Consider the following 26489-nt stretch of genomic DNA (forward strand, 5'->3'; position numbering starts at 1 on the left):
AGTTTCATTCTACACACTTTCCTCCATTCCATTTCTCATCCTTTCCCCTTTCCCTTCCCTTTTCCCTTTTCCAAAATGGATTCCACAGAGTATCCCACTCCAAATCTGATAGGTTTAACCAATCGTCAGTCAAATCCAAGTAACTAATCCATTGGTTATCTCAACCTTTAAGTACTGGCCACAAGAGAGCAGTAGAGAGAGGCTCTCGTGACCAAGCCCAATCAGGTGAAACGTACGTAGAGAGAACGTCCTTAGTGACGTCATCGCGGCCACGCCCATTCCGGAAGCGGGCGGCCGCGCTCATCACTGCAGCGGGAGTGTGTACAGAGGAGACCAGGACAACGTTCGCCGCATACCTTGCGGCTGCGGTAACTGACACTAGACCACCAGGGTTTAAATGTGCAGCAGGAATCACTAGTATTTAAATTCACTGCCTAGCACCGATTGCATACTGGTTTTTTGTCTATATATACATCAGTAGTGATAACAGATACTAAATCTATCACTACACTCTCTGTTCTAGAACAGCGTTTTATTAGCAGATAATATCTGCATAATTCTGTTCTAACAACCGCCTATGCCTCCAAGGTTTATTTATTACAGATATTTAATCGTGATTTATACACACAAGTGCATTTATGGTGACATTTTCTATTTGTTGTGATTCCAACACACATGTGTATTTATGGTAGCATTTTTCTATTTTCTGGCATTTATCATAGAATAATTGATATTTGGGAGCCAGCCTTGAGCTCCTTTCCAACATATGATCATTCATCTGGCTTTCCCTCAGGGGACCAGCAATTATTGTGTGAATTGTCATTCAAATTGAGTTATTTTTTAGCTCTGTCCTATTACTAACTGTTATATTCTTTACTTAAAAGTTATTATTATCATTATTTTCCTTTCCCCAGTTTAAGTATCAAGATATACACACACACACCACACATTATCCTTTCAATATTTCTATGGGAGCTCATTACCTGCCAAACTTCACCTACCACACTATACCTATATCTATTCCAGACACTCCAAATTATCTTGACATACCTTGTCTGGAAATACCAATTTTGAGACCATCAGTGGCCTTGGTTGAGTGTGAAGTACAGTAAGCAGTATACTCTCCCTTTCTATTCATACTTTCCTCATACCGGCCCACGGCCATACTACCCTGAATACGCCCGATCTTGTCCGATCTCGGAAGCTAAGCAGGCATGGCCTGGTCAGTACTAGGAAGGAGAACCTCCTGAGAATACCAGGTGCGGTGGGCCCTTTTTAATTCTCCAATGCTTGCTATATGTCAGGAATCGACTTACCAGGCTGACATCCGTCCGCCGCTGCGGACTCCGTCCTGGCTCCCTGCGGTCACCTGTCACCTATGCCCCTGCCATGGGACATCATCAAGGGCCTGGGAACACTCCTGAGACAGCGGGCATGTAGCGCGCCGCGTCCCTGCTAGGCCGCAGCGTGGGCGCCGCCATGACAGTCTGTAAACAGCCAGTACACTGCGGTCAATCCGGTGCTTGGCCGCACCCACTTTCCTTCACTCATCCAATCCCTGTGCACCATGGGGTACATAAGAGACTGCAGGATCAGTCTGCAGGCATCCTGGACTTTGTGTCATTCCTGCGACCCATGTGAAAGGATCTGTTCCTGTTCCTCCTGTGTTCCTGGTTCTCTGGTTAAGAACTTGTACTCCTGGTTACTCTGCACAGCTCCGTGGAACTTCAAGGCCCAGCAATACCTGCAACCTGCAACAAGGCTTCACACTCATCACCACCTTGTGTGCTTCAGCCTGCAGTTGAGACTGACTCCAGGTGTGTTTCATTCCTCCACCTGTGATACAGCTTGCTGCTGCCAGTGCCTCATCACCTGCACTGTGAAGTCAGACTCCTGCCTCTGCTCAGGTTTGCCATTCTACACCTTGCTGCCTAAGTTTCCTGTTTTAAAACCTGCACTGGTTTCCAAACCAGAACCATTTCACAAGCACTTGTTCTTCTGTTTATATATTACCGGTTATTATTTTCTCAAGTCATCTGTCATCCATTGCCATAGACTTTCAGTTATCATGCTGAGTGATTGACTTTATTCATCTGTTATTATTGTTTCTGCTACCATCCTGTTTAATATCATCTGCCAAATAAATACCATTGCGCTCATGCGCAGGAACGTTATCCAGCCTCCTCGTTTTCTCCCATCTACCTCCACTGACCCACTAGCGCCCCCTCCGGGGACACAGCCCAAACACAATCTGACAGTAAGTCCAGGATCGATGGACTCGGATGGTGGACGGAGTGTGGGGTCAGAGGCCTTGCAAAATCTGGTCTCCCGTCTGGATGGTCAAGAGGTTGCGCAGCAGCAGATGCTTCAATTCCTGCAAGGGATGTCCTCCCGATTAGATACACTACAGCAATCCCTGCCTAGTGTACTCTCTCCTACTGTTCCTGTTACTCCAGCACCTGCCAGTGCTGTGAGTTCTTCTATGCCGGCTGCATCAGCTCCAGTGTCACGTCTGCATCTGCCCGTGCCGAGCAAGTATGATGGCAGTCCTAAGTTATGTCGCGGGTTTCTCAATCAATGTGAAATACAGTTTGAGTTATTGCCACATAATTTCCCCACGCCAAGATCCAAGGTTGCCTACATCATCTCCTTACTCTCTGGATCTGCTCTGAGTTGGGTGTCTCCTCTGTGGGAACGTGCTGACCCTCTGATTAACAACTACACAGACTTCGTGTCAACCTTCAGACGGATCTTTGACGAGCCTGGTCGTGCGACATCAGCTTCGGCAGACCTGATCCAACTTCGTCAAGGTACCCGAAGCATGGGACAATATGTCATCCAGTTCCAGACGTTGGCTGCAGAGGTTCAGTGGAACAACCAAGCTCTGGTAGCAGCTTTCTGGCACGGACTCTCGGATCGGATCAAGGATGAATTGGCGACCCGTGACATTCCTGTTCAACTGTCTGATTTGACCTCCCTGTGCATTAAGTTGGACTCTCGCATCCGCGAACGCAATAATGAACGCGCTCGGAGTGAGCCACGCAGATCAAGGTTCATACCTTCTGTACAGTTCCAGTCTCCCTCTTCTGACGAGCCTATGCAGATAAATAGGTCCCGCCTAACTCCTGAAGAGCGGGCAAGAAGAATACGTGAGAGACTCTGCCTATACTGTGCTGCTGCGGGCCATCAGATTAACTCCTGCACGGTGCGTTCGGGAAACGCCAGATCCTGACTTGTAAGGGAGGAGTCAAGTTAGGATCTTTCAGTCAAGCTCCTTCTCAACAAGACCTCATCCTTCCAGTGATGCTAGAGACTCCAGTTGGGCTCCAGTCTGCGTCAGCATTAGTGGACTGCGGTGCTGCAGGAAACTTTATCACCCAAGCTGCGGTAAATAAATTTTGCCTATCTACCTGTGAACTTTCTTGTCCAGTTTACATTACTGCTGTGGATGGTAGTCGAATCTCCAAGGGGAACATTTCTCATCAAACTGTTCCAGTGGTTCTGGGAGTTGGATTTCTCCATTCTGAACTGATCAAGTTCCTGGTCATCCCTCAAGCCACCCAGGAGATTGTCTTGGGCATGCCCTGGCTCCAGCTACATAATCCACAGTTTGACTGGTCAACGTTGCAGCTTACCTCATGGGGTTCACATTGTCATCAATCCTGCTTAGCCCAAGTGTGTCCCATTAAGTCTACCGAAGTAAAGACACAGTCAAGTCTCCCAGCAGCTTATCAAGACTTCTCAGACGTCTTCTGTGAAAAGGCTGCTGATATCCTGCCGCCCCATAGGGAATGGGATTGTCCCATCGATCTCCTTCCTGGCAAGAAGCCACCTAGGGGGCGCACCTACCCGTTGTCTGTTCCTGAAACTGAGGCGATGAGTAATTACATCAGAGAGAATCTTCAGAAGGGTTTCATCCGTCCGTCATCATCTCCCGCTGGTGCAGGTTTCTTCTTTGTTAAAAAGAAGGATGGAGGACTGCGTCCATGCATTGACTATCGGGGTCTCAATGACATTACTATCAAGAATAGTTATCCATTACCACTCATTACCGAATTATTTGACAGAGTTAAAGGAGCCCGCATCTTCACCAAGTTAGATCTCCGCGGTGCCTATAATCTCGTCAGAATCCGGAGTGGTGACGAGTGGAAGACAGCTTTCAACACTCGAGATGGCCATTATGAATACCTGGTAATGCCATTTGGGTTGAGTAATGCTCCAGCAGTGTTTCAACACTTTGTGAACGAAATCTTTCGTGATGTCCTGTATAAGTACCTCGTTGTTTACTTAGATGATATCCTTATCTTCTCCCAAGACCTTCCATCTCATCGTCTACAAGTTTGTGAAGTTCTCCGACGTCTTCGTGAGAACCGGCTCTACGGGAAACTATCTAAATGCACCTTTGAAGTTCCCTCTATACCCTTCCTGGGTTATATAATTTCCGGATCGGATCTTCAGATGGACCCGACAAAATTGGAAGCTATTGCCAATTGGTCCATTCCAAACTCTCTCAAGTCTATCCAGCGATTCCTGGGTTTCGCCAACTACTATAGAAAATTTATTCGAGGATTCTCCACTCTCATCGCTCCTATTACCAACCTAACTCGGAAAGGGGCAGACCATTCCAACTGGTCAGAAGAAGCCTTGGCAGCCTTCCAGAAGATCAAGCTAGCCTTTATGTCTGCTCCAGTGCTGTCTCAGCCAGATGTCAACAGACCATTCGAGTTGGAGGTAGATGCCTCTACAGTTGGGGTTGGAGCTGTTCTCTCCCAGAAGGGATCCGATGGGAAAGTCCACCCTTGTGGATTTTATTCTCGAAAGTTTCTTCCTGCAGAAGCTAACTACTCCGTGGGAGATCAAGAACTACTGGCGATCAAGCTGGCTCTCGAGGAATGGAGATATCTCCAAGAAGGGGCCAAACATCCGTTTAATATCTACACGGATCATAAAAACCTGCTATATTTAAAGGCAGCTCAGTGCCTTAACCCTCGCCAGTCCAGGTGGGCTATGTTTTTCTCACGTTTTAATTTCAAGCTTCATTTCCGCCCAGGTTCGCAGAATGTGAAAGCCGACGCGTTATCCCGATCCATGGAATCTGAAGAAGGAACATCTGACTCAGTGCCACATTCCATCCTGAGTCCCGTGGTTTTCGCTGCATCTCAAGTCTCCCCAGCTCCTCCTCCTGGTAAGACTTTTGTTTCCCCAGATCTCCGTCCCAAGTTGCTATCTTGGGCCCATCAATCCAAGTTTACTGGTCATCCTGGGGTCCTGAAGACCTACAAGTTCCTTTCTGCTACATATTGGTGGCCAAAGATGAAAATGGACATCCAGGATTTCGTGGCATCCTGTCCTAAATGTGTGCAGCACAAGACTCCTCGTCAGTCTCCAGCAGGTCAGTTACAACCACTGTCTATCCCTAGTCGTCCCTGGTCACACCTGTCCATGGATTTTATCACCGACCTTCCTCCTTCTCAAGGACATAATACCATTTGGGTTGTAGTGGACAGATTCACCAAGATGGCTCATTTTGTTCCTCTCCAGGGTCTCCCTTCTGCCCCAAAACTTGCCCAAATCTTCCTACGGGAGATTTTCCGCTTACATGGTTTACCCTCTGAAATAATATCTGACCGGGGGGTACAGTTTGTAGCGAGGTTTTGGAGGGCCCTCTGTTCTGCCATGCAGGTCAAACTGAAGTTTTCATCTTCATACCATCCTCAGACGAATGGGCAGACAGAGAGGGTCAATCAAGAACTTGAGACTTTTTTAAGATTATATGTTTCATCTTCCCAGGATGACTGGTTCGATCTGCTCCCATGGGCCGAGTTTGCCCACAACTTTCGATACCATACTGCCACTGAAACGACACCATTCTTTGCAGTATATGGGCAACATCCCCGTGTACCTGATTTCCAAGAACTCCCTCATATGGATGTTCCTGCTGCCACTACTGCTCTGACTCAGTTTTCATCTATTTGGAGAAAAATTCACGTTTCCCTCAAAAAGGCCTCCAGTCGGTACAAGGTCTTTGCCGACCGCAAGAGACGTGCGGTTCCCCATTTGAAACCTGGGGACAAGGTTTGGCTATCAACCCGTAACCTCCGTCTCAGGGTCCCATCCATGAAGTTTGCACCACGCTTCATTGGTCCTTACCCTGTCGAAAGAGTCATCAACCCAGTGGCCTATAAATTAAAGTTACCATCTTCCCTTCGTATACCTAACGCTTTTCATATTTCTCTCCTCAGACCTCTAGTCCTAAACCGCTTTCAGAATACTCTTCCAGTAGGTCCCAAGGTTCGAACTCAGCGGGGCGTGGAATTCGAGATCAACAAAATTCTGGACTCCCGTTGTCGGTATGGACGTCTCCAGTACCTGGTCGATTGGTCCGGTTATGGCCCAGAGGAGAGAAGTTGGGTGAATTCGTCCGATGTCCATGCTCCTAGGTTGGTCCGTGTCTTCCACAGCACTCATCCCTCCAAATCACGTGGGTGTTCGGTGTCCACCCCTAAAGGAGGGGGTACTGTCAGGAATCGACTTACCAGGCTGACATCCGTCCGCCGCTGCGGACTCCGTCCTGGCTCCCTGCGGTCACCTGTCACCTATGCCCCTGCCATGGGACATCATCAAGGGCCTGGGAACACTCCTGAGACAGCGGGCATGTAGCGCGCCGCGTCCCTGCTAGGCCGCAGCGTGGGCGCCGCCATGACAGTCTGTAAACAGCCAGTACACTGCGGTCAATCCGGTGCTTGGCCGCACCCACTTTCCTTCACTCATCCAATCCCTGTGCACCATGGGGTACATAAGAGACTGCAGGATCAGTCTGCAGGCATCCTGGACTTTGTGTCATTCCTGCGACCCATGTGAAAGGATCTGTTCCTGTTCCTCCTGTGTTCCTGGTTCTCTGGTTAAGAACTTGTACTCCTGGTTACTCTGCACAGCTCCGTGGAACTTCAAGGCCCAGCAATACCTGCAACCTGCAACAAGGCTTCACACTCATCACCACCTTGTGTGCTTCAGCCTGCAGTTGAGACTGACTCCAGGTGTGTTTCATTCCTCCACCTGTGATACAGCTTGCTGCTGCCAGTGCCTCATCACCTGCACTGTGAAGTCAGACTCCTGCCTCTGCTCAGGTTTGCCATTCTACACCTTGCTGCCTAAGTTTCCTGTTTTAAAACCTGCACTGGTTTCCAAACCAGAACCATTTCACAAGCACTTGTTCTTCTGTTTATATATTACCGGTTATTATTTTCTCAAGTCATCTGTCATCCATTGCCATAGACTTTCAGTTATCATGCTGAGTGATTGACTTTATTCATCTGTTATTATTGTTTCTGCTACCATCCTGTTTAATATCATCTGCCAAATAAATACCATTGCGCTCATGCGCAGGAACGTTATCCAGCCTCCTCGTTTTCTCCCATCTACCTCCACTGACCCACTAGCGCCCCCTCCGGGGACACAGCCCAAACACAATCTGACACTATACTTCCACTTCTGCTTCTAGAAAAACACTCCCGGACTATACATGGTTGATTTACGTATTGTACGGACAACAGGAGTGCATTCTCTCTCTTATCTCTTTCCTTACATCTCTTACAATAGGCCCACGGCCATACTACCCTGAATGCGCCCGATCTTGTCCGATCTCGGAAGCTAAGCAGGCATGGCCTGGTCAGTATCAGGATGGGAAACCCCCTGAGAATACCAGGTGCAGTGGGCCCCCTTCTCTTTCTTTCTCTCTCCAAAGATTTGTTTCACTCAACTTTGCTACCATATCACGCTTCTATTGAAACCTTCATTCCAAGGCATGTACAGTGACTGTTCTGGATACACTTATTTCATCAGAACACATTGTTATTCATCAAATATATTGCTTCTGATATTTTCACCTTCTCCTGGCAACTTGTACCTCATTTGCTAAAAAGGTTAAACAAGTTCCTTTTTTCAAACATCAGACACGAGTCTCACAAATATTTCACATTTATTCCTTTTTTATTCAAGAAACAATTAAAGGTTAAGTTTTATTTCACTTATCATTTATTCTATTTACATTACACAAATCATTACAAACGAGTGCTCCCAAACAAGGGTTTTTTGTCTTTTCTCTCCTTTTCAATTGTAGTCCAGTCTACAAAATTCCTGGGAGCACCGCCAATCATTAGCAGTTTAAAATCTCTGTTTTTTCCCAACTGCATATATATTGGTTTCTTTATGTTATTTATGTTATTTCTACATTTTGTTCAAATTATCAAGACTAGTGCGGTTCCATATTGAATTTATTTGTATACAATTCTTGGTACTGAGGTCTCTTCCTCAGCTCTCGGACCCAGCACAGTCATCCAGGCCAATCTTTAGGCCTCCATTAGGACTGATCTCTTTATCTTTCATGTTGAACTTTTCCCTTTAAACCTCTGTTTCAAGAATTCAAGACACCCGCCTCTCTCTCAGCTCCAACGACCAGTACAAATATGAGCACTTTCAGTTTAAAAACTGGATTGAAAAACAAAAGATCCATAGAAGACTTAGATACCATTTTTCCTATCAAGATCCCTGATCCCATCACAGAGACCAATTGGGAAGATGACCTATCTCGTTTGAAGAGAACTCTCCAAAGACGCATTAGAGTTGATTGGGATTTAACTAGCTTGGAACACTATTGTAAACAAAAAATATCTCCAAGAGGTCTACGGCCCAAACTTTTTCCCTCATTCGCACTTTCTACAGATAATTTACGCAAAGATTGGGAACAATGTCTCTTAAAATGCTCCCAGGATTTAATGGGCATTCTAATCAAACACAATCACCTAATTATGGAAGAATGCACTAAAGAAATTGATACCCTGGGTCTAAAATTGGAACAATGGGAAGGCAATTCCTCCTTTCAAGATTTTTTCTGTAAAATGAAAAAAGATCTTGAGTCATACGAGGATAATATTATTGAAAGGAAAAAATCCAAGTTCGCAAGGGATAAACGCGACTTTACTTCTGGACACATTTTTAAATGGACCCAACAAACTCACAGAAGGGACACGACCAGGCGGGATTATACACCATCATCCTCTGAAGTCGAACTATCAGATACAGAAGACCATCCGGATTCAAACTCTGATTCGAGAGATCTCTTCGATCGCAGGAGGGATCCCAGTTACCACTCCGCTTCCACATCCACCTCTTTTTTAGAGGCAGGCAGGGGCAAGACCCGTGGATACCCTGCAAAACAAAAACCAGGCGGGGGGGGAAGGAAGAACATCAAGACAAAGATGGCGGTCACCACAGCAAAGACGATACCCTTCCAGGAAACAGAAGTAATCAATGAGGGCCTCACCAAACTAAGGATAATCAACCTGTCCACACATGTTCTCACCCAGGATCAAACCAGTGTCCTTGAGAAAGGTCTCTCTTTCTCACCGACTAATCATTTTGACCGTTTCAAATGGGAAATAAATCTTCGACATTTCGGTCGTAAACTCCTACTCAAAAAACACTTTTCCAAAAAAGACAAGTCCATTTCCCCGTCAATTAGTGACCCAGCTAACTGGTCACAGCAAGAACAAGATGCTCTAGCCATTCTGGAGGAACTATCGGATGATCAACCTCCTACTTCCACTTGCCCAATCTGTAAAAACAAGTCAACCTTTTATCCCCAGGATAACCAAAGTCCTGAGATAAAGGTGTTCTTGGATCTGGTATCACGTGACTTTGACAAACTTTACCGGCGCCAGAAATCCTTTAGATCAATTGACAACCTATCCAGACAACAGAAAGCAGCTATAAAAGAGATGCAAAAATGGGACGACATCCAGATCAAAATGTCAGATAAAGGAGGAAATATCGTGATATGGCCTACTACACTATATCTCAAAGAGGCCAATAGACAATTAAAAGACACCTCCTGCTACAAGACAACCCTATTTGATCCCACACAGAACTTCTCAAACCTTTATTCTCGGATCATTAACAAATACCTTCAACAAGGCACCATCACAAAAACAGAATGGGATTATCTGAACACCCCGCACCCAAGGACGCCGACACTTTATTTGTTACCAAAAGTCCACAAAAATGTGGACAATCCACCAGGACGACCCATTATATCAGGGAATGGGGGCCTTCTAGAAAAAGCCAGCTGCTTCCTTGATGTTCACTTGCGACAACATGTCCTCACCCTCCCTTCATATGTCAAGGATACGACTGATGTCCTGAAGAAAATTCAAGGTATACGCTTGGAAGACTCCCATATCATGGTTGGATTAGATGTTGAATCTTTATACACATCCATTGAACACGATCTGGGCATTAATGCAGTCAAATATTTTCTGTCCATGGGTGATACTGGTGACTTTCAGGATTTCCTTTTGGAATTACTCCACTTTGTGTTGAACCACAACTACTTTCTTTTCAACAATCATTTCTATGTACAGACCAGGGGCACCGCTATGGGGGCGGCAAGTGCCCCCACATATGCGAACCTCTTTTTGGGCTGGTGGGAACGGGAAATGGTATTCAACGATGATCAAGAGGAATACACTAACCACATTCTGATCTGGATACGTTACAACGACGACATTTTCATGATCTGGGATGGTACCCAAAACGAACTGGACCAATACATCCTTTCTCTTAATACCAATCAGATCAATATGAAATTTACATATACTAGCAGTAAATCTTCCATTCCATTCCTTGATCTCAGGATATATCGAGATGAGACCAACACAGTAGCCACTGAAATCTTCAGGAAAGAGACCTCAACCAACAGCTTACTTCATTCAACTAGTAGCCATTTTCCATCAACCATCAGAAATATTCCCAAAGGAGAATTCCTTAGATTAAAAAGGAATTGTACTGAAGACTCCACCTTTCAAACTAAAAGCGTTGAGCTGGCTGCAAGATTGAAAGAACGAGGATACAGCAACAGAATTATTAAAAGGGCCAAATCCGAAGTACAGAATGTAGAACGGGATTCTCTGGTTTTTCCTACTACAAAAATTAAGGAAGATAAAAACACCCTTCGCTTTATCGGTGACTTCTGTAAGAATTGGAAAGATGCAAGAAAAATCCTGCAAACCCATTGGCACGTTTTAAAAATGGATGAGGACATATCGGACCAAATTGGCCAGAACATCAACATGAGCTGGAGAAGGGCACCCAATTTAAAAGATAAACTGGTAAGAAGCTACTTTTCACAGCCCTCAAAGCCAAGACCTCTCAAAGGTAGCTATCCTTGCGGTAAATGCAAACTGTGCCCACACATCTCTAACCTTACGACAATCATGGACAGATTTAACCAGCAGATCACAGTGCATGACTTTTTCAACTGTAGGACAGAGAATGTGATCTATTGCATCTCTTGTACCTGTAACTTAAGGTACGTGGGCATGACTTCTCGCATGTTCAAAGTCAGGGCACTTGAACATATCAGTACGGTTAGAAATGCCAAATCAGACTTAGCCCAATTCAAGAAGCTCACCACAGTCGCCAGACATTTCTTACGTTTCCATGACAGTCGAACAGAAGATCTTCATTTCTCAGGTCTGGAACATGTAAAAATGGGATTAAGAGGCGGAGATTACAGCATGGCACTCCAGAAAAAGGAATCTGAATGGATCTTCAAGATGGACACTCTAATGCCCAAAGGTCTAAATGAATACATCAACTACAGCATCTTTCTACCCACATAACTCCAATATCCATTCATCCTGTTCCCTTCCCACCCCAATCCTGTCCATTCCCCCCTTGTCCCACACCATCACCCCAACCCTCACTTTCTCCTTTTTTCCCCCTTTTTTTCCTCTCTCCACCGCCCTTCTCCCTCTTCCTTTCCTTCTCCTCCTCATTCTTCTCTTCCCCTTCCCTCTTTTTCTTTTTCTTTTTCACCACTCATCCTCTCTTTCCCCTCTCTCCCTCTATCCTCTTTTCCTATTTCACTACTCCACTTCGCATTTCAATCACCCATCCACCTCCTTCCCCTCTCTCCCTTTTCATTTCTCTTTCTCTTTTTTCCTTTCATTCCCACATTTCCCTTTCTCCCCCCCCTCTTCCCACCCCCCCTCCTTTCATCCCAGTCTTCACTACACTTCATGCACCTTCTTCTTTCACTTTTCTCACAGCCCATAACCTGAACCTCTTCCTATACCCGCCTCCATGGCCCTCCAGACCCTAAAATTTCCACTCTCTTCCCTTTTTTCCCCCCACACTCAATATTCTCTTTGCAGACCACACCTAACACAACACTCCCAGACTCTCCCATCCACACACTCACATCCATCATGTCATCCCCCACACCTTCCAATTTACAACCCCCGCCCTTTTCCGCACTTCAATCCTCACATTCAAGTCACAATTCCTTCCCCTACCAGCTCTATTCCCTTCCATTTCTGTACAGCACTCCCTCACTCACTTCCTTTCATTTCAACATATGACACCATATTTATATTCATTCATATTCAGCATCAATATATTTCATGTTAATTTGATTCCATTTTATTTTCACATCAATTCTTTCAAAATTTACATAATCCCATATTTAACAATTTTTTTATTTTTCTATCTATCACCATCATCATTATCATTTTTATATTCACTTATATTTTTATATTTTATTTTTATATTTTATTTTTTATATATATATATATATATATATATTTTTTTTTTTCATATATTCATTTATCCTATTCCCATATTTATATCCTAATTTCACATTCACCTCTCATCTTTTCCCAATTCCATTTCTGCATCTTTCTCCCACTTTCATTCACAGTTTCATTCTACACACTTTCCTCCATTCCATTTCTCATCCTTTCCCCTTGCCCTTCCCTTTTCCCTTTTCCAAAATGGATTCCACAGAGTATCCCACTCCAAATCTGATAGGTTTAACCAATCGTCAGTCAAATCCAAGTAACTAATCCATTGGTTATCTCAACCTTTAAGTACTGGCCACAAGAGAGCAGTAGAGAGAGGCTCTCGTGACCAAGCCCAATCAGGTGAAACGTACGTAGAGAGAACGTCCTTAGTGACGTCATCGCGGCCACGCCCATTCCGGAAGCGGGCGGCCGCGCTCATCACTGCAGCGGGAGTGTGTACAGAGGAGACCAGGACAACGTTCGCCGCATACCTTGCGGCTGCGGTAACTGACACTAGACCACCAGGGTTTAAATGTGCAGCAGGAATCACTAGTATTTAAATTCACTGCCTAGCACCGATTGCATACTGGTTTTTTGTCTATATATACATCAGTAGTGATAACAGATACTAAATCTATCACTACACTCTCTGTTCTAGAACAGCGTTTTATTAGCAGATAATATCTGCATAATTCTGTTCTAACAACCGCCTATGCCTCCAAGGTTTATTTATTACAGATATTTAATCGTGATTTATACACACAAGTGCATTTATGGTGACATTTTCTATTTGTTGTGATTCCAACACACATGTGTATTTATGGTAGCATTTTTCTATTTTCTGGCATTTATCATAGAATAATTGATATTTGGGAGCCAGCCTTGAGCTCCTTTCCAACATATGATCATTCATCTGGCTTTCCCTCAGGGGACCAGCAATTATTGTGTGAATTGTCATTCAAATTGAGTTATTTTTTAGCTCTGTCCTATTACTAACTGTTATATTCTTTACTTAAAAGTTATTATTATCATTATTTTCCTTTCCCCAGTTTAAGTATCAAGATATACACACACACCACACATTATCCTTTCAATATTTCTATGGGAGCTCATTACCTGCCAAACTTCACCTACCACACTATACCTATATATATTCCAGACACTCCAAATTATCTTGACATACCTTGTCTGGAAATACCAATTTTGAGACCATCAGTGGCCTTGGTTGAGTGTGAAGTACAGTAAGCAGTATACTCTCCCTTTCTATTCATACTTTCCTCATACCGGCCCACGGCCATACTACCCTGAATACGCCCGATCTTGTCCGATCTCGGAAGCTAAGCAGGCATGGCCTGGTCAGTACTAGGAAGGAGAACCTCCTGAGAATACCAGGTGCGGTGGGCCCTTTTTAATTCTCCAATGCTTGCTATACTTCCACTTCTGCTTCTGGAAAAACACTCCCGGACTATACATGGTTGATTTACGTATTGTACGGACAACAGGAGTGCATTCTCTCTCTTATCTCTTTCCTTACATCTCTTACAATAGGCCCACGGCCATACTACCCTGAATGCGCCCGATCTTGTCCGATCTCGGAAGCTAAGCAGGCATGGCCTGGTCAGTATCAGGATGGGAAACCCCCTGAGAATACCAGGTGCAGTGGGCCCCCTTCTCTTTCTTTCTCTCTCCAAAGATTTGTTTCACTCAACTTTGCTACCATATCACGCTTCTATTGAAACCTTCATTCCAAGGCATGTACAGTGACTGTTCTGGCTACACTTATTTCATCAGAACACATTGTTATTCATCAAATATATTGCTTCTGATATTTTCACCTTCTCCTGGCAACTTGTACCTCATTTGCTAAAAAGGTTAAACAAGTTCCTTTTTTCAAACATCAGACACGAGTCTCACAAATATTTCACATTTATTCCTTTTTTATTCAAGAAACAATTAAAGGTTAAGTTTTATTTCACTTATCATTTATTCTATTAACATTACACAAATCATTACAAACGAGTGCTCCCAAACAAGGGTTTTTTGTCTTTTCTCTCCTTTTCTATTATACACAAGATGTACCTGACTGTCTCTAAACAAAACACAGAGTTTTTCCAGTAAATACTATGTGGCTCACTTGTATAAGGACGAAAGTTTCCCTCACAGAGATTCTGCAGTTTATCCCCAGGCAGTCTGCACACACTGACCAGGTTAGCAGCCCTATAACACTCTTACACAGCTGGAAGCCCTGATAAGCCCTCTGTGAGGCTAAAGACCCAAACGGGGCCCAATGGGTGGAACTTGCCCCCCCCCCCCCCCTCTCTCTCTCTCCCAGGACCCTTATCCAGCTTTTCCAACAGACTGAAAAGCTGCTAACAAAACAAACATTTACCTGGAAGTTTCTTTTTTCTAAAACATGTAGGACAAGAACCTGGGACAAACATACCTGCCCTCAAACACTATTCCAGTGTTCCTGTCACATATCCCCCTCCCCTGTTTCGACCTAGGGACCGGAACACTTGTAGCCCCTAAACAGAAGATGCGGGACAATGCATCTGCGTTAGCCAATTGTGTACCTGGCCTATGTTCAACAGTAAACTTAAAATATTGCAATGCCAGAAACCATCTAGTTACACGAGAATTCTGACCTCTATTTACATACATCTATTTTAAAGGGGCGTGATCTGTCACTAGTTTGAACTGTCTACCCAAGAGGTAATATCTCAAGGTATCTAATGCCCACTTAATGGTCAAAGCCTCCTTTTCCGCAATAGCATACATAGTAACATAGTAACATAGTAACATAGTATCTGAGGTTGAAAAAAGACAATTGTCCATCGAGTTCAACCTATTTGTGGTGTCCTATGCATGATGATTTGACTAAAATTTCTGACTGATGCTGCTGTCAGCCATTGCATTTTATCCCTATTTATAGTAACTATAATGCATGACTATGCACCATACCCCTGGATATCCTTTTCCAATAGGAATTTATCTAACCCACAGGTTCTCAAACTCGGTCCTCAGGACCCCACATGGTGCATGTTTTGCAGGTCTCCTCACAGAATCACAAGTGACATAATTAGCTCCACCTGTGGACCTTTTAAAATGTGTCAGTGAGTAATTAATACACCTGTGCACCTGCTGGGTTACCTGCAAAACATGCACTGTGTGGGGTCCTGAGGACCGAGTTTGAGAACCACTGATCTAACCCATTCTTAAAGGTGTTGACAGATTCCGCCATTACAACTCCCTCGGGCAGGGAATTCCAAACACGTATTGTCCTTACCGTGAAAAAGCCTTTACGCCGTATTGTGCGGAATCTCCTCTAACCTGAGCGAGTGTCCACGAGTCCTCTGTGTTGATCTAACCAAAAACAGGTCCCGCGCAAGCTCTGTGTATTGTCCCCTTATATATTTGTAGATGTTGATCATATCCCCTCTTAGTCTCCGCTTTTCCAATGTAAACATGCCTAGTCTTTCAAGCCTTTCCTTGTATTCCATCGTCTCCATGCCCTTAATTAGTTTGGTCGCCCTACTCTGTACCTTTTCAAGCTCCAGGATATCCTTTTTGTAGTACGGTGCCCAGAACTGTACACAGTATTCAAGGTGTGGCCTCACTAGTGATTTATATAACGGGAGTATAATACTCTCGTCCCTAGCATCAATACCCCGTTTTATGCATGCTAATATCTTATTAGCCTTCTTTGCTGCAGTCCTACTTTGGATACTACTTCTTAGCTTGCTATCTATGAGGACACCTAAGTCCTTTTCCAGTACAGAATCCCCTAATTTTACCCCATTTAGTAGGTAGGTGTAATTTTTGTTCTTGTTACCACAGTGCATTACCTTACACTTGTCTGTGTTGAAGCGCATTCTCCATTTGGCTGCCCATGCTTCTAATTTAACTAAGTCGTTCTGAAGAGACTCGGCATCCTCCTCTGTATTTATAGCCTTACACAATTTGGTATCATCTGCAAAAATTGACACCATGCTCTCTAGACCTTCTGTTAGGTCGTTAATGAAAATATTGAACATTAGCGGTCCTAATACTGAGCCTTGCGGCACACCACTTAGCACTTCAGTCCAAGTTGAAAAAGATCCATTAACCACAACGCGCTGCTTCCTATTATCTAACCAGTTTTTGACCCAAGTGCATATTGTGCTTCCTAGCCCTGATTCTTGTAGCTTGTATATAAGTCTCATGTGTGGTACAGTATCGAACGCTTTGGCAAAGTCTAAAAAGATTACATCCACGTCTTTACCCTGATCTAGGTTTGCGCTTACTGTTTCATAAAAGCCAAGTAAGTTGGTTTGACAGGATCTGTCCTTCATAAACCCATGTTGATTCCTTTTAATGACCTTATTGGTTTCAAGGAACTTCTGAATACTATCTCTTAGAATACCTTCCAATACTTTCCCCACTATAGATGTAAGACTAACTGGTCTATAATTACCTGGTTCAGCTTTACTTCCCTTTTTGAATATAGGCACTACTTCCGCTATACGCCAGTCTTTGGGAACCATACCTGATATAACTGAATCCTCAAAGATCAAAGATAGTGGTTTTGCCAGTTCAGAGTGAAGCTCCATTAGAACCCTTGGATGAATACCATCGGGCCCTGGTGATTTATTAATCTTTAAATGTTTTAATCGGTCACAGACTACTTCCTCGCTTAAATAAGTACCTATCAGTGTGATATTGTCATTATTGAGATTGTGTGTCAGTCCCTGAATTGGGTCCTCTCTAGTGAATACTGTTGAAAAAAACTCATTTAGTGTGTCCGCTATGTCATTATCATTTTTGCTTAAGACTCCCAACTTGTCTTTCAAAGGGCCTATACTCTCCTTTTTTAATCTCTTGCTATTAATGTATTTAAATAATTTTTTGGGATTCGCTTTGCTTTCCTTTGCTACTAGTTTTTCAGTTTCTACTTTAGCCGCTCTTATTTCCTTTTTGCAATTTTTGTTACATTCCTTATATTGCTGAAATGACTCTGCATCCCCGTCAGATTTGTATTTTTTAAATGCTCGCCTTTTCTTGCCCATAAGTTCCTTAATCTTTTTGTTAAGCCACATCGGTTTATGATTTTTATTCCCTTTTTTGCTACTCATAGGAATATATTTGAGTGTATTTTTAGCTAGCAGGAATTTTAGTACCTCCCATTTCTCGGTAGTATTTTTTCCTAAAAACAAACCTTCCCATTCAATATCCCTGAAAAATACCCTCATCATTTCAAAGTTGGCTTTGCTAAAGTTTAAAGTCCTAGTTGAGCCAGTATAGGGCTGTTTGTAGAAACTGATATTGAATGTGACCATATTGTGGTCGCTGTTTCCTATGGGTTCCCCTACTATAATACCCGATACCAAATCCTGATTGTTTGTTAATACCAGGTCTAAGATTGCATTGTACCTAGTTGGTTCCTCAATTAGTTGGACTAGGTAGTTATCATTTAGTGTGTTTAAAAACATACTGCCCCTAGCAGTATCACATGAATCGTTTTTCCAGTTTATCTCTGGATAGTTAAAATCTCCCATCACTACTATGTCTCCTACTCCTGCTGCTTTTTCAATTTGCTTTAGTAACAATTCATCATCAGATGCGTTGATACCAGGCGGCCTATAGCATACACCCAATACTAACTTTTTTGTTCCTTTTTCCCCGCATGCAATTTCTACCCATAATGTCTCAACAGTGTCTACAGTCCCCTCCTGACGATCTTCCCATATATTAGGTTTTAAAAACGGCTTTACGTACAGACACACCCCTCCACCCTTTTTATTTAGTCTGTCTCTCCTAAACAGTGTATAGCCCTCTAGATTGACTGTCCAATCATGAGATTAATCCCACCAAGTTTCAGTAATGCCTATAATATCATACTGTTTGCTTGCTGCAAGTATTTCTAGTTCACCCTTTTTACCAGTAATGCTTCTGGCGTTTACATACATACAACTAAGATAAGTATTTTCCCTTGCGTTAGGGACATCTTTCACCTTATGTGGCAAGGATGACCTGTAATCGTCATTGGTTAGTGCTTTGGTAAAATCCCTTTTAGTACCCATGTTAGTAACCTTACCGCCTGCTCTTACCCTCCCCCCAACTTCTCCCCCAGTTCGTTTACTACTGCCGTCCCCACTATTCTCACTGCATGACCCGTAGTTTCTAGCTAAACCCTCCCCCCAGGCTCCTAGTTTAAAATCTCCTCCAACCTTCTAACCATCCTTCCCCCCAGCACCGCTGCCCCCTCCTCAGTCAGGTGCAATCCGTCACGACAAAAGAGATGGCGCCTGACTGAGAAGTCCGCCCAGTGTTCCAGGAACACAAACCCCTCTTTCCTGCACCAATCCCTAAGCCACACATTTACCTCCCTAATCTCCCTCTGCCTCCCTGGACTAGCGCGTGGCACTGGTAATAATTCCGAGAATATTACCTTAGATGTCCTTGCCTTCAGTTTCTTTCCTAAGTCCCTATAGTCTTTCTTAAGGACATCCCACCTTCCGCTAACTTTGTCATTGGTGCCAACGTGCACCAAGACCGCCGGGTCTTTGCCAGCCCCTCCCAACAATCTATCTACCCGGTCCGCGATGTGCCGTACCCGAGCACCCGGGAGACAACAGACTGTACGGCGATCACGGTCCCGGTAGCAGATTGCCCTATCTGCCTTCCTGATGATAGAATCCCCTACCACCACCATTTGACTAGGTACCTCTCTATCTTTTATCCCAACCGCGCCAGAGGGACCGCACCTCTGGATGCTAGAGGGAGCAGTCTCCTCCGGCAGCGTCATTTCTTCACTATCATCCTCCGATTCCTCGTCCAATCGGGCAAATTTGTTCGGGTTTGATAGTTCGGAGATGTCGTGCCTCCCCCTCTTTTTCTTCCTTCTAACTGTGACCCAACTGGCTACCTGATCATCATCCTCTTCTACCAGTGACCCCTCCCGCAACTCCTCCACCGTTCTGTCTAAACTACGCTCGAGATTGTGAATCTCCCTCAGTCGCGTAACGGTTTGCTCTAGATCAGTTACCTGGGCTTCCAGGGCAACCGTTCGCACACACCTCGTGCAGATGTATTCACACTGGGCCGGTAGCTCCTTCTTTCCTGCTCATTGAGTTTCCTACTCAAATAAATTATAGGGTGTTCCTCCCCATCTCTGTTTTTGGACAACACGGCCCCTATCCCTACCTCTGAAGCATCCGTCTGTACAACAAATTCTTTTGAAAAATCTGGTGTTATCAATACAGGTTGTGAACATAAAGCCACTTTTAACGCTTGGAATGCTTTTTCTACATCAGGGTTCCATTTCACCATATTTGACTGCTTCCCTTTGGTAAGGTCTGACAACGGCACTGTTGTGGTCACAAAATTAGGAATAAAAAGCCTTTACCTGTTTTTTATTCACTGGACGAGGCCAGTTTTGAATAGCGTCAATTTTATTCAATTGGGGTCTAATCAGTCCTCTACCTATGGTGAAGCCCAAGTATTTCACATCCTCCATCGCTAGGCAGCACTTCTTTGGGTTAGCCATTAACCCTGCCTCTCTGATTGAGTCCAGCACTGCTTGTACTTTAACCAAGTGGGACCCCAAGTCCGGACTGTGAATTACCACATCATCCAAATAGGCAGCTGCATACTTTCTATGGGGCTTCAAAATCTTATCCATTGTCCGTTGAAAGGTTGCTGGAGCCCCATTCAACCCAAAGGGTAACATCTTATACTGGTATAGCCCCTCCGGAACCGAAAAGGCTGTTTTTTCTTTTGCGCTATCAGTTAAAGGTATTTGCCAGTAACCTTTGGTCAGGTCTAACGTGGTGAGAAACCTGGCTGTTCCCAGCCTTTCTATAAGCTCATCCACACGGGGCATGGGGTATGCATCAAATTTGGACACAGCATTTAGGTTACGAAAATCATTACAGAAGCGTATGCTACCGTCTGGTTTCGGGATTAGAACTATTGGGCTGGACCACTCACTGTTAGACTCCTTAGAGACAGCTTCTCGCCGAGCTTCAGGAATCCTATATGGCTTTAAATTGACCTTGACCCCTGGTTCTGTGACAATGTCATGTTTTATTATGACCGTTCGGCCAGGCAGCTCTGAAAATATCTCCCTATTTCGGATGAGAAACTCTTTTACCTGGTTGTTCTGATCAGCTGATAGTGTCTCTGACACCTTTACTGCTCTAAGCAAACGAGGTGCAGACACAGAAGGGCAAGGCTCAGCTGACAGAGACAACCTATTTTTCCAGGGTTTTATTAAGTTAACATGGTAAATTTGTTCGGGTTTTCTCTTTCCTGGTTGGTATACTTTATAGTTAACCTCATTCACTTTTTCCCTGATATCAAATGGTCCCTGCCATTTAGCTAAAAACTTGCTTTCCACAGTGGGTACCAAAACAAGAACTCTATCTTCAGGAGCAAATTCACGTACCCTGGCATTCCGGTTATATACCCTCTGTTGAGCACTTTGAGCCTGTTCCATGTGCTCTCTGACAATAGGTATCATGGCTGCAATCCTATCCTGCATTTGTGTTACATGTTCAATAATGCTTTTATAAGGAGTGGGCTGTCCTTCCCACGTCTCTTTGGCAATGTCCAGCAGCCCTCTGGGGTGTCTACCATACAATAACTCAAATGGAGAAAACCCCGTAGAGGACTGGGAAACTTCTCTGATGGCCAACAACAAGTATGGCAAACAATCCCAGTTTTTTCCATCTTTATCTACAACCTTTTTTAACATACTTTTAATGTTTTATTAAACTTTTTTACCAACCCATCAGTTTGGGGATGGTAGACGGATGTCCTGAGGTGAGTGACCTTAAACAATCTGCACAATTCTTTCATGACCCTCAACATAAATGGGGTACCTTGGTCAGTCAAGATTTCTTTTGGTATTCCCAACCTACTAAAAACCTGCACCAGCTCCCTAGCTATCTCCTTAGTTGTGATATTGCATAAAGGGATAGCCTCAGGATATGGAGTGGCATAATCCATTATTACCAGGATATACTGATGGCCCCGAGCAGACTTTAACAAGGGCCCCACGAGATCCATGGCTATTCTGTCAAACGGGACCTCTATAATAGGCATGAGAACTAGTGGGCTCCTAAAATGGGGTCTGGGGGCATGATACTGGCATTCAGGACAGGAAGAACAATATTCAGACACCTCTTTATAAACCCCTGGCCAAAAGAACATTTGTAAAACTCTCTCAGTGGTTTTTTATGCTCCTAAATGTCCTGCTGTAACGTGACTATGAGCTAAGTCTAACACTGTTCTTCTATAAGGCTGAGGGACTACCAGTTGTTCCACCACATCCTCACCCTTTTTGACCATTTGGTACAAGAGCTCATTACAGATGGCCATGTGCGGATATGTAATCCTGTCACCTGGTACCACAGGTTCCCCATTAATAAACTTAACATTCTCTCTAACCTTTATTAAGGTAGGATCCCTTACTGTTCAGACGCAAACAGATCCTTCTTTACCTCAAGGTCAGGCACACTTTCAGCTCTAACTACTATGTCTCTGTTCCCAGCAAGAGGATCCTCACTGGACTCCCCATCTGTCACTTCCCCAGCCAAACTAGCAAAAGCTAAATGGTCCGAAAGTTCAGAGGACACACGTACAGCCATAAAATCTCTGGTATTGTCAACTGGCTCTTTACTGCTCACACCTGTTCCTAAACGGGATTCCCACAATTTCCAAAAATGAGGAAAATCCCTCCCTATTATGGCCCCACGCTCCAAGGTGGGGACCAGTCCTGCTTTAACAATTGCTGACCCACAAAAGGTTTCTATATTCACTTTAGCAGTGACATAGTGTTGGGTATCCCCATGTATGCAAGTTACCCTAATAGTTATTTGCTGAACCTTTAAGGGGTTCACTAACCCAGCTTTCACGAGGGTTACTAAACTTCCTGAATCAAGAAACGCCTGTACCTGGTTGCCATCTAGGGACACTACACATATTTGTTTTTCCAGCTCAGGTGAAGGTACAACAGTACAGGCTAACCTAGCAAAGAAAGACATTCTGCGACATTCAAAGGCAGCATCACATTGCATGGGTTCTTGCGTGACTGGGCAATTGGCAACAACATGACCTGGCATACCACACCTAAAACACTAAAACACACGATTATCAACTCGTTTGGGCAGCAGGGACCTTTCTAGCCCCTTTGGCCTGTCTCCAGGGCCAGTATTTACAGTCTCTCCAGTTTTGTATTCTCTTAACCACCCAGCAACGTTTTCCCACAGAACAATCTTACCAGTCTTTACTGAAGGGCACTGTCGAGGATCTAGGGGTTGCTGGGTAGTCATCAGTAGTTCCTCTGCCGCCAGATACCTCTCTACCATGTCCACTAACTGGTCAGCTGTATCCGGATTCCCATGGCTCACCGACTTGCGCAGGACCATGGGCAAAGATCTCAAATAGCGGTCCATGACGACTCTTTCAACCATCTGGGGACCAGTTAGTGTCTCTGGCTGTAACCATTTTTTGGTTAGGTGAATAAGGTTGTGCATCTGTGAGCGAGGAGGCTTCTCCATGGCATACACCCAAAGGTGCACCCGTTGTGTCCGTACTGACAGCGTGACTCCCAGGTGGGTCAGGATCTCAGTTTTTAGTTTTTCATAGTCCCGAGCCTTGGCAGGGCTTAAATCAAAGTATGCTTTTTGGGGCTCACCGAAAGAAAAGGTGCTACCAGACTGGCCCATTGTGCTTTAGGCCAGTTCTCACGCTCGGCAGTCCTCTCAAACATGGTCAGATATGACTCCACATCATCAGCCTCCGTCATTTTCTGCAAGAAGTGACTGGCCCACATGGAACTAGAGCTGGTCGGAACACTGGCGGCGACATCTCCAGTCCGCGCTGCAAGACTCTGCATCACTTCTGTTAAGGCTTCTCTAGCCTGCCACTGTTGCCTGTAAAGTTCATCAAGAGCCATCTGCTGTAGTCTCCTATTCTCCTCAATGGCCACCTGCTGTAGTCTCCTATTTTCCTCAATTGCCACCTGCTGTTGTCTGTTGGCCTCCTGGTGAGCCACTATAGCTTGCAGTAAGGCCTTAAGAAGTTCCTCCATGTGAACAGGTTTTTCAGGCTGCTTTGTAGCTGCTTTCACCCAGGACATACAGTATATTGAACCTTCAGGGGTGAGTCTCAGCAACTTCACACTGGCCTGTATCTGCATAGACCACAGTTTTCTGCAGGTCTCATAAAGCTGCGGCTTTCACTTATGCGCAGAACAGAGTGCTCGCATTCTCCACCAACTTGTAACACTGTAGGGGAACAGGCGCCGTCTCCTGGGGTAGACAGCAGTGTGCAGCAGCTGAGAGATCATACAAGTCCAGTTTTGTGGTGCAACTGGCCGCAACTAATTTTATTAAACAGAAAATAAAAATAAACAGCAAAAGAAAATGCCTTGCCTGTCCAGCACTAACTATACACAAGATGTACCTGACTGTCTCTAAACAAAACACAAAGTTTTTCCAGTAAATACTGTGTGGCTCACTTGTATAAGGATGCAGGTTTCCCTCACAGAGATCCTGCAGTTTATCCCCAGGCAGTCTGCACACACTGATCAGGCTAGCAGCCCTATAACACTCTTACACTGCTAGAAGCCCTGATTAGCCTTCTGTGAGGCCAAAGACCCGAACTGGGCCCAATGGCTGGAACTTGCCCCCCCTCTCTCTCTCTCCCTGGACTCTTATCCAGCTTTTCCAACAGACTGAAAAGCTGCTAACAAAACAAACATTTTCCTGGAAGTTTCTTTTTTCTAAAACATGTAGGACAAGAACCTGGGACAAACACACCTGCCCTCAAACACTATTCCAGTGTTCCTGTCACAGTATATATATATATATATATATATAAACAATCAATCGGCGGCACTCAGGTAAAAAAGCATCACACACCTTCAGGTATAGTCAACGTTTCGTTAGTTTACTCCTAACATCAGCAGGACATTAAAAACAAAACATTAAACTCACCAAATATCCCCTTTACCACACCCCGTGTGCTGGCCTGTGAGACTTCTGGGATCATTACGCTCAACAACGATGCCATACTTCCCTGAACCATCACCACGGTAACCAGTCTGCAAATAAATAGCATAATTGGTGGCAGTTACAGAATGGATACAACTATAACAATAATAACAATATATCTGCATCATATACTCATAGCCTACACAAATGGCAACAGCAAGAGATACTTTTCATGTAACTTATTGTGTAATCATTTGATCAAATTATGCTCCACAGAGTACAAAATAATCATTCAGTAGGAGTAAAAGCAATACTGTTGTTATCAATTTGTGAAACACATAGGGGGTTATTCAATTGTTTTGAAAAGTCAGTTGTGTGTCTGTTTTTTCCTGTCCATCACACCCAACCGACTTTCCAAATAATTGAATATCCCCCATTATGTGCATGCTTGCAGGGACATCATTATAAACCAAGTGACCATAGATCCCATTATAAGATACTCTATAAAAAGCAATGTAGGCCCAGATATTCATTTAACTCCCTGGGCACCAATGTACCTAATTTGTGAATCTACCTTGATTCGCATTTCAACAGTTTCTGAGAGCTATCTCCTCCTCTCCTATCTGGAGGGATATGATCTATAATACGGTATCTTAGGGTTGTTAAGCTATGGCTCGCTTGATAGAAATGACGGGCAACTGGTTGGTCACTCTGTCCGGTGTCATGAGCCGCTCGGATGGTTGAGCGGTGGCCTGCCATTCTCTCCCTTAAAGTCCTATCGGCTTTACCGACGTAACTTAACCCACACAGTCAGGTAGCACAATGTACTTAGTAGTGCATGTAACATGATGTTGAATAAAGAATTTTTTACCACTCAGGGGGTGTTAAAAACAATTACCTGCAACTAAATTTCTACATGTTGTGCAATTAAGGCACTTAAAGCACCCCTTCTTTTGTGTCAAATTTTTTCCAGTTTTAATGATTTCCCTGTTACATACATCAGCTTTAACTAACCAGTCGCGCATATTGCAACCCTACATATAGCAAGGAATTAAATCTATGTCACCTAAATTAAGGTCCCTGTCAGAATTCACAATTGGCCAAAGATTTTTTTATATAGAATTAATCTTAGTACTCTCAGTGTTAAAATGATTTACTCATGTCATCCGCTTTTTCTTTACTTTTTTGTCACTAAGCTTAAGTAACTGTCCCCTTGGTTTAGACATACTGTAGCCTTAGTTTTAGCCACCCGAAGTGACTTGTAATCATACCCCCGATTCAATTAATGTTGTGATCGTCATATCAATATGTTTCTCAGCCTCACTCAGTTCACTGCAGATTCTTTTTGCTTTGATGAACTGTGAGTATGGGAGACCATACTTCAAGGATTTCTTGTGAAACAAAATTATCGTCTATAAATGTAATTGTACTGGCTGTATATTCGTCCGGAGAAAAAAATCCCCCATTCAACATTATACATGTAGGCGTTAGAATACGGTGGGGCCACATTCGACCCTATCACTACGCCGGAAACCTGAAGATAATAACGGCCTTCGAACATAAACACATTTTTTTGTCAAAATGATCCTAAAAAGATCTATCACTAAATCAATGTCTGGTCCTTTATATAGTGGGTTATCAGTTATGAGAGTATGTACTGCTGCATACCTTCATTGTTTGTAATCACCGTATATAGTCTTGAACTGTCAATACTACATAATAGGCTATTATGACTCATGAGGTATGTCACCAATCTCTGATAACCTATTCAAGAAAGATGTAGTATCAAGAATGTAGTCATTCTGATTTATCACACATGGCTGAAGTAGTGTATCCAGATATATTGATAGTGGACACAGCAGCCCTTCAATGGACAGACAGAGCACCCCTG

At 44.0% G+C, this 26489-nt stretch overlaps 4 pseudogenes; all 4 read left to right on the top strand.

Annotated features, from left to right (window-relative positions):
- The first annotated feature begins 1153 nt into the window (after positions 1-1153).
- Positions 1154-1271, top strand: LOC134895654 (5S ribosomal RNA; annotated as a pseudogene).
- Positions 1272-7599: 6328 nt separating this feature from the next.
- On the top strand, positions 7600-7717 carry LOC134895588 (5S ribosomal RNA; annotated as a pseudogene).
- A 6189-nt stretch (positions 7718-13906) lies between these two features.
- On the top strand, positions 13907-14024 carry LOC134895655 (5S ribosomal RNA; annotated as a pseudogene).
- Positions 14025-14168: 144 nt separating this feature from the next.
- LOC134895589 (5S ribosomal RNA) lies at positions 14169-14286 on the top strand (annotated as a pseudogene).
- Positions 14287-26489: the final 12203 nt, after the last annotated feature.

This window comes from Pseudophryne corroboree, chromosome 3 (assembly GCF_028390025.1).
Source record: "Pseudophryne corroboree isolate aPseCor3 chromosome 3, aPseCor3.hap2, whole genome shotgun sequence".
NCBI lineage: Eukaryota > Metazoa > Chordata > Amphibia > Anura > Myobatrachidae > Pseudophryne > Pseudophryne corroboree.